This window comes from Mastomys coucha, unplaced genomic scaffold (genome assembly GCF_008632895.1).
Source record: "Mastomys coucha isolate ucsf_1 unplaced genomic scaffold, UCSF_Mcou_1 pScaffold5, whole genome shotgun sequence".
Lineage (NCBI taxonomy): Eukaryota > Metazoa > Chordata > Mammalia > Rodentia > Muridae > Mastomys > Mastomys coucha.
The window spans coordinates 57,737,387-57,745,307 of record NW_022196911.1 but is presented as its reverse complement, the minus strand read 5'-3'; positions in this window follow the sequence as shown (position 1 = coordinate 57,745,307).

Sequence of the window (7,921 nt, the reverse complement as noted above, 5' to 3'; positions counted from 1 at the left end):
TACAAGACTTTCCCCCTGTCTCAAAAAATAAACAAAACAATGAGAAAGTCTAAAGATGTAACTCAGTTGGTGCAGTGCTTGCCTAGTAGGCCCAAAAGAATCCTCAGCATATAAACTGTGTTGAGGGCATCCTCAGCGACATAGGACAGAGGGTCAGAGATTGAAGGTCATCCTGGCTACCTAGTGAGTCTAAGGGCGGACTGGGTGGTAAGATACAGTATACATAAAAATGACCATTTTAAGCATATTGTCTTCATGAAGTAATTTCACTATGTTGTCCAGGCAGGCACATAGTCCTGAACTCAGTCCTGCCTCAGCCTCTCCTTACTGGTGTTGCCTCCCACGCCCAGTTCAGCCTCAGGCCTTTGGCAACTTCCACCTGAGGCGGTCACCCAGGGAATTAAGCCAAAAGACCTTCTACAGACTATTGGCTTATCTCTGAAAGAAGTTGCCTGAGAAGTTCATGCTGAGATACAATTACAACACCAAGACAACACCTATTGCCTGAGGACATCTGAGCCATTGTTGACTCCCTCCTGACTCTTTCCTAACTTCTCAATGTTTATGTTATGCAAATATTTTATTTCTGGAGCTTTCAGTTCTTACCTGCCTATATAAGCTCAAACCACCCCCAAGTAAATGAGCCTTGATTGGAAACCCTCAACTTGGCTTCGTGTCCTTTTGTTCTCGAACTCTGTGTTTCAGGTCTTTTCCTCCCTTCGAGACAGAACCCGGTTCCTGAAACTGCCGGACAGTTTCATACTGGGATTATAGGAGTTAAACGTTATGCCTCTTTTTTCCCCTCCTTTTTATCTTTTGGAAAATTTAAAAATTACATTTATTTGTGTGTATGTGAAGTGGAAACGTAAGGGTTCTTTGGAAAGTCAGTTGGAAGGTGTTTTGCTGTGGCAAACACATGAAGGAGTTTTCTTGAAGTGGACACAGGTGAAAGACTAAGGCAGACTCGTGGAGGTACGTTTAGCTGCAGCAGACACAGGTGAAAGGAAACCTTGCTAAAGCAAGCATGTGAAAGGATACCTGATGAGGAATTCTTTGCTAACAATGCTCATATATTGGTCTGCCTTACATTATGTAGTTGAGCTGCATTTGTGGGGACTCCATAGAGAGAAAATACACCAAAACACTTCTGATGGTGTGCTGCAGTTTCTCAGACTTGGGCTGATTGGCAGAGTGATGTCAGCTGAGACAGGAACACACGCTAAGACAATACACGCGCTGAGGCAAGACCCACAGAGGGCATGTGATGTTTGGAGGGTATAAATAAGACTGGGCAGACAGTGATAGAGGCTGAGCTAGGCTTGCTTATAGAGCTAGCTGTGCAACACTTGTGGGTCTTCTGCTGATCTTTGCTTCCCTCAGAGAGGCACAGCCGAGAACTTCTCCTGGGGTTCCTCCCTCGTCCCTCCTACTGACTCAAGGCTGGGGCCTGACTGTCTCTGCTAGGTAGTGCCACCTGCTGATTCATGTTTGCTATCCTGACTCTAGTGAACTGGACTGCTGGTGTATCCTTGAAGTGTTTTTGAGTGGATTGAGCTGCCACTGCTAACCTGTGAACTGAACTGCCAATTTTCAGACAACACAAATAGGAGTTGCTCCAAAGAACCTTTCTAAACAGGTCCACTTCCCCCGTATCCTTTCTTTTCCACTATCTCTGGTGGGTGGTGGGCTACAAGAGAGTTTAAAATGTTTAAGAACCATCATTAAAAATAGGTTTTAAAGAAATTAAAGTTACATGTATGTGCCACAATGCATGAAGGTCGGGGGCAGCTTCAGACAGTTGGTCAATTCTTTCCTTCTACTATGTGGGTTCCAGAAATCACACTAAGATCGAAGCTTGGTACCAAGCACCTTTACCCATGGAGCCATCCATCTGGCTACATATTTTTTTCTTTTAGACATTTGAGATGTAAGTCTGTTTTATTAAATATGTTCATACCATTGTATAATCGCCCCCAGTATCTGATTTCTGAACTTTTTATCTTAAACACTGAAACCATCTCCAGAAACACCAACTGCCCCTTCCCAAGCCCATAGCCCTCACACAGCCCTCAAACAACCACAAATAATCCTCAACCCGGACACAGCCCCCATACAGCCCTCATACAGTCCTCACACAAGCCCTCACACAAGCCCTCACACAGCCCTCAAACAACCACAAATAATCCTCAACCCGGACACAGCCCCCATACAGCCCTCACACTAGTCCTCATACAAGCCCTCACACAGCCCTCACACTAGCCCTCACACAAGCCCTCACACAGCACTCACACAGCCCCCACACAGCTCTCACACAGCCCTCACCTAACACCCATGAATACTATTCTGCTTTGATCTCTATGCATTTAACGATTTTAAGACAAAAATATCACTTTCTATTTTCTGTTTGTTTGCTTGTTTGTTTTGTATTTTGAGACACGGTTTCTCTGTGTACCCCTGAATCTCCTGGAACTCATTCTATAGACTAGGCTGGCTGTGAACTCAGGTCTGCCTGCTTCTGTCTCCCAAATGCTGGTAATAAGTGTGCCTCAATGCCCCGCTGTTATTTCTCTTTTATGGGTGTGGCTGTTTTGCTTGTCTGTATGTCTGTACACTATGTGGTGTAGTATCAAAGGGCAGAAGAGCGTGTTGGATCCCCTGGGACTAAAGTTACAGATAGTTTTGTGAGTCACCGCGTGGTTGCTAGGAATTGAACCTGGGTCCTCTGGATCAGCAGCCAGTGCTTTTGAACACTGAGCCATCTCTTCAGCTCCTACTTTTTATTTTCATGAATTGATTTTATTATTATTTACGAGCATTATTTTGACTTTTTAAAAACAGTGTTTCTCTGAATAGCCCTAGCTGTCCTGGAACTCACTTTGTAGACCAGGCTGGCCTCAAACTCACAGAGATCTGCCTGCCTCTGCCTCCTGAGTGCTGGGATTAAAGGTGTTTGTGCCCATACCCCAGTTTATATGGACTTTTTATATTGTAAATCTTTTGTCATATACTTTTTCTTGGGGGGGGGGGGAATCCGCCTGCCTCTGCCTACCAAGTGCTGGGATTAAAGGCGTGCGCCACCACCGCCCAGCTGTCATATACTTCTACCATATGTAATTTATAAGACATTTTCTTTTTCACTTCTTTAACATCCAGGAAATTTTTAAGGTTTTATTTTTAAACTATGTGTCTAGGTACCAGCAGAAGCCAGAGGTGTCATATCCTCTAGAGCTAGAATTACAGGCAGTTATGGGTCACGAACATGGATTCTGGTGACTGTACTAGGTTGACTGCAAGAGCGTACCAGCTCTTAACTGCTCTTCAGCCCTAGGACAAAAATTTTTATGTGAGCTGGGCAGTGGTGGTGTACCCCTAAATCTCCTGGAACTCATTCTGTAGACTAGGCTGGCTGTGAACTCAGATCTGCCCGCTTCTGTCTCCAAAATGCTGGTATTAAGTGTACACCAGCATATATATATATATATATATATATATATATATATATATATATATGAAATTTGCATAAGCAAATCTTTTCTTCAGCCTAGGTTGGCCTTGAACTCACTACATAGCCAAGGAGGACTTTGAACTTCTGATCCTTCAGCCTCTACCTCCAGACTGCTAAGATTATAAGCAAATATTATCATGCCCAGTTTTATATGGTACTGAGGCTCATAGCCAAGGCTTCTTTGTATACCAGGCAAGCATACCAACTGATCTGTGCCTGCAGCCTACTTTAACATTGTTTCTGAAGTATACAATGCATTGGCATTAAGTACAGAACTTTCTTAAGATATATGAATACACTATTGATGTCTTCAGACACACCAGACGAGGGCATCAGATCCCATTACAGATGGTTGTGAGGCACCATGTGGTTGATGGGAATTGAACTCAGGACCTCCGGAAGAACTGTTAGTGCTCTTAACCACTGAGCCATCTCTCCAGCCCATAACCTTTTTTATTGTTTTTATGAATTTGAATCCAGGCATAATTTAGTGTCTTTTCTCGTAGGGAACATTGCTACTGGCTACAGAAGTAGATCAATTTCCCATTGTCAGACAGGACTCTTCTATTTGTAAGACAGCCCAGGTTTGCCAGGCGGTGGTGGCACACATCTTTAATCCCAGCACTTGAGAGGCAGAGGCAGGTGGATTTCTGAGTTCTAGGCCAGCCTGGTCTACAGAGTGAGTTCCAGGACAGCCAGGGCTACACAGAGAAACCCTGTCTCAAAAAACCAAAAAAAAAAAAAAAAAAAAAAAAAAAAAAAAAAAAAAAAAAAAAAAAAAAAGCCCATGTTAAATAAAAGCTATAATTTGACAAATTCATGGGTACTATTAAAAGGGGGAAGACATCCAGAAATGATGCAGATAGAAAGCATATGAGATCTTAGCTGGGTGGTAGCAGTGCACACCTTTAGTCATAGCACTGGGGAGGAAAAGGCAGATGAATATCCGCATTCAAGGACAACCTTGTCTACAGAGTGAGTTCTGGAACAGCCAGGGCTACACAGAAATGCTGTCTCAAAAAAGAAACAAAAAGAAAGAAAGAACATGTCTGCGGGTTTGGTTTGAGTGCTGGAGATTGAACTCTGGCCTCAAATACCATGAATGCTAAGTAAGGGCCCTACTGCTGCTATATTTTTACTTAAACAGTTATCTTAGTTATTATTTGTGTATGTGTTTATGAGAGAGATAGAGACAGACAGATGAAAGACAGCCGTGAATATGTGCGTGTGAGCACACGAATGCCGTGGATCACCTGGAGAGGTCAGAAGACAGCGTGGTTCTCTTCTCCCACAGTGAGTTCCAGGCCTTGAACTTGTATGGCGAGCACTTGGCTGGCCCATTTTTTACTTTTGTTTTTTGTTTTTTTGTTTTTTGTTTTGTTTTTTTTGAGACAGGGTTTCTCTGTGTAGTCCTGGCTATCCTGGAACTTGCTCTGTAGACCAGGCTGGCCTCAAACTCAGAAATCCGCCTGCCTCTGCTTCCCAAGTGCTGGGATTAAAGGCATGTGCCACCACTGCCCGGCCTTTACTTTTTATTTTGAGACAAAATCTCAGGGTCTTACGCTGTATCCTAGGCTGGCCTTAAACTTGTGGTCCTTCTGCCTCAGCTTCCCTAGTAGCTGGGATGGCAGGTCTGTGCCACCATGTTTAGGAAGTTTGTTCTGTTTCTGTGCTTATATTTTCTGTTTTCTATTGTATAAATGCAAGTTTGTTTTCTGTTTTCTTTTCAAAAAGATTTATTATTTATTTAAGTGAGTACACTGTAGCTGTACAGATGGTTGTGAGCCTTCATGTAGTTGCTGGGAATTGAATTTTTAGGGCCTCTGCTCACTCTGGTCAACACTGTTTGCTCAGTACCTGCTTGTTCCGGCCCAAAGATTTATTTATTATTATAAGTACACTGTATCTGTCTTCAGACTCACCAGAAGATGGTATCAGATCCCATTACAGATGGTTGTGAGCCTCCATGTGGTTGCTGGGATTTGAACTCATGACCTTCGAAAGGGCAGTCAGTGCTTTTACCCACTGAGCCATCTTGCCAACCCTGCTTTCTGTTTTCTTTTTCAAGTTTTAAAAGGTATTCATCTTGTTGACACAATTTTTAAAAATCCTGGAAAAATTCCTGTGTTCCATGTGTAAAAGGAGAAGCATATAGACTTTCACACTGAAAGAAGAGCCCAGTTTTATGAAGGAAAGCAGGTAAAACTAGTGTGGGAATTCTCGTTTGCTGCGTTAAAAGCCAGAAAGTAGAATGTTATATACAAATTTTGAAGAGAGAAGCTATGACAAAAAACATATATTGCCAAACAAAATCTCATCACATTTTGGGCAAAAGAAAGGCAATTTTAAAATCAAGAGCTCAAAACATTTATCAGCCATGACTCTAGCTAAGGACATGTATATAATCAATTGATAGTTGTGTCAGAAAACTGATAAGTATGGCACCATGAGCAACTGATATTGTAATTACCTATCTAAGTGGATAGTTCAGTGATTCAACGGAGTGACCCTTATGCAGGCTCTGTTCTAACAATATCGTAAATTACAGATGAGATGAGAAGTGTTTCCTGTGAAGGTTCAGGAATGAGTCAGATGGCTCGCTTGCAGGAGCTGGGCATGGCTCAGTGGGAAAGTAAGAAGAAAATGCAATGTCTGTGTTATGTACATATGTGTGTGAGCACCTGTGTGTGCAGAAGCCAGAGGAACATGCCTGCTGTTCTGCTGAGACAGTCTCTCACTGAACCTGGAGGAGGGCTGCTAGCCAGTGAAGTCTGTGCCCCCGCCCTACACTGCCCCCGCCACTGGGTTACAGGTGTGCATAGCCACACAGCTTTTTCTGTGGGTGCTGGGGATTTGAATTTAGGGGAAATTTATCTGACTCTATTAGCAAGGACTTAAAGACCGTGGTATTAGCATGAGGATTGGTAAAATACAGCAGTGGAGTAGAATGGAAGGTTAAGATAGACCACAGGGTGATGGATCTATTGATATTTGACATACCATATGGAATAAGGGGACGGGAGAGGTGGCTCAGATTAAGAGCACTTGTTCTTGCAGAGGACCCGGTTTAGTTCCCAGCACCTCTATGATAATACCAGTTCTAGGGGATTTGACACCCGCTTCTCCATTCTGTGGGTACCAGCATGCAAATAGTGTACACAGTGCAAACAAAGCACTCTCACACATAAGCCTAAAATAAATTTGAGACTGAATAGCTAAAAGTATGAGAACTAAAGTGTGAAATATTTATAAGAAAACATAACTTTCCGGGTAGACAGAGTTCTGTGTAAACTAAAAAATATCATGAAAGAATTCACAAGTTGGCAGGGCAGTGGTGGTGCACGCCTTTAATCCCAGCACTTGGGAGGCAGAGGCAGGTGGATTTCTGAGTTCCAGGCCAGCCTGGTCTACAGAGTGAGTTCCAGGACAGCCAGGGCTACACAGAGAAACCCTGTCTTGAAAAACCAAAAACCAAAACAAACAAAAATTCACAAGTTGAACTTCCTCAAAATAACTTCCACTCATTAAAAAGATGGTGTTAAGGAAGTGGAAAGACAAGCTGCCAGTGAGGAACTGATCGTCATGGGTTTCTGGCAGAGACACAGAGAATTGTGTATCAGACTGTGGTTAGGGTTTTTGTCAACAAACTAGAGTCATCAGAGAAGACGGAACCTTAGTTGGAAAAATGCCTCCATCAGACTGGTGGGTAGACAAGTGTAGCAGACTGAATGAGAATGGCCCTGACTTATTTTGAATGTGTGGCCCTCAGTTGGTTGTTTGGAAAGGACTAGATGTGTAGCCTTGGTAGAGAATGTATGCTACTGGGGGTGGGTATTGAAGTTTCAAAAGCCTGGTCTCTCTCTCTCTCTCTCCTCTCTCTCTCTCTCCTCTCTCTCTCTCTCTCTCTCTCTCTCTCTCTCTCTCTCTCTGCCTGCTGCTTTTGAACCAGATGTGAACTCTCACCTACTGTGCCAGTGCCATCTCTGCCTGCCACCATGCTCCCTGCTGTGAAGGTCATAGACTTTAACCTTCTGCAACTGTAAGCTCACAATAAGCTAGTATAAATTGCCTTGGTCATTGTGTCTTACCACACCAATAGAAAAGTAACTGAGACTATAAGTCTATAGGGTATTTTCTTTATTCACAGTTGATGTAAGAGGGCCCGGCCCATTGTGGGGAGTGCAGCCCCGACAGATAATCCTGGGTTGTATAAAAAAAGCAACCTAGCTGGGCGGTGGTGGCTTGCGCCTTTAATCCTAGCACTTGGGAGGCAGAGGCAGGGGGATTTCTGAGTTCGAGGCCAGCCTGGTCTACACAGTGAGTTCCAGGACAGCCAGAGCTATACAGAGAAACCCTGTCTCAAAAAAAACCAAAAACCAAACCAAACCAAACAAAACAAAACAACCTAAGAGAGTC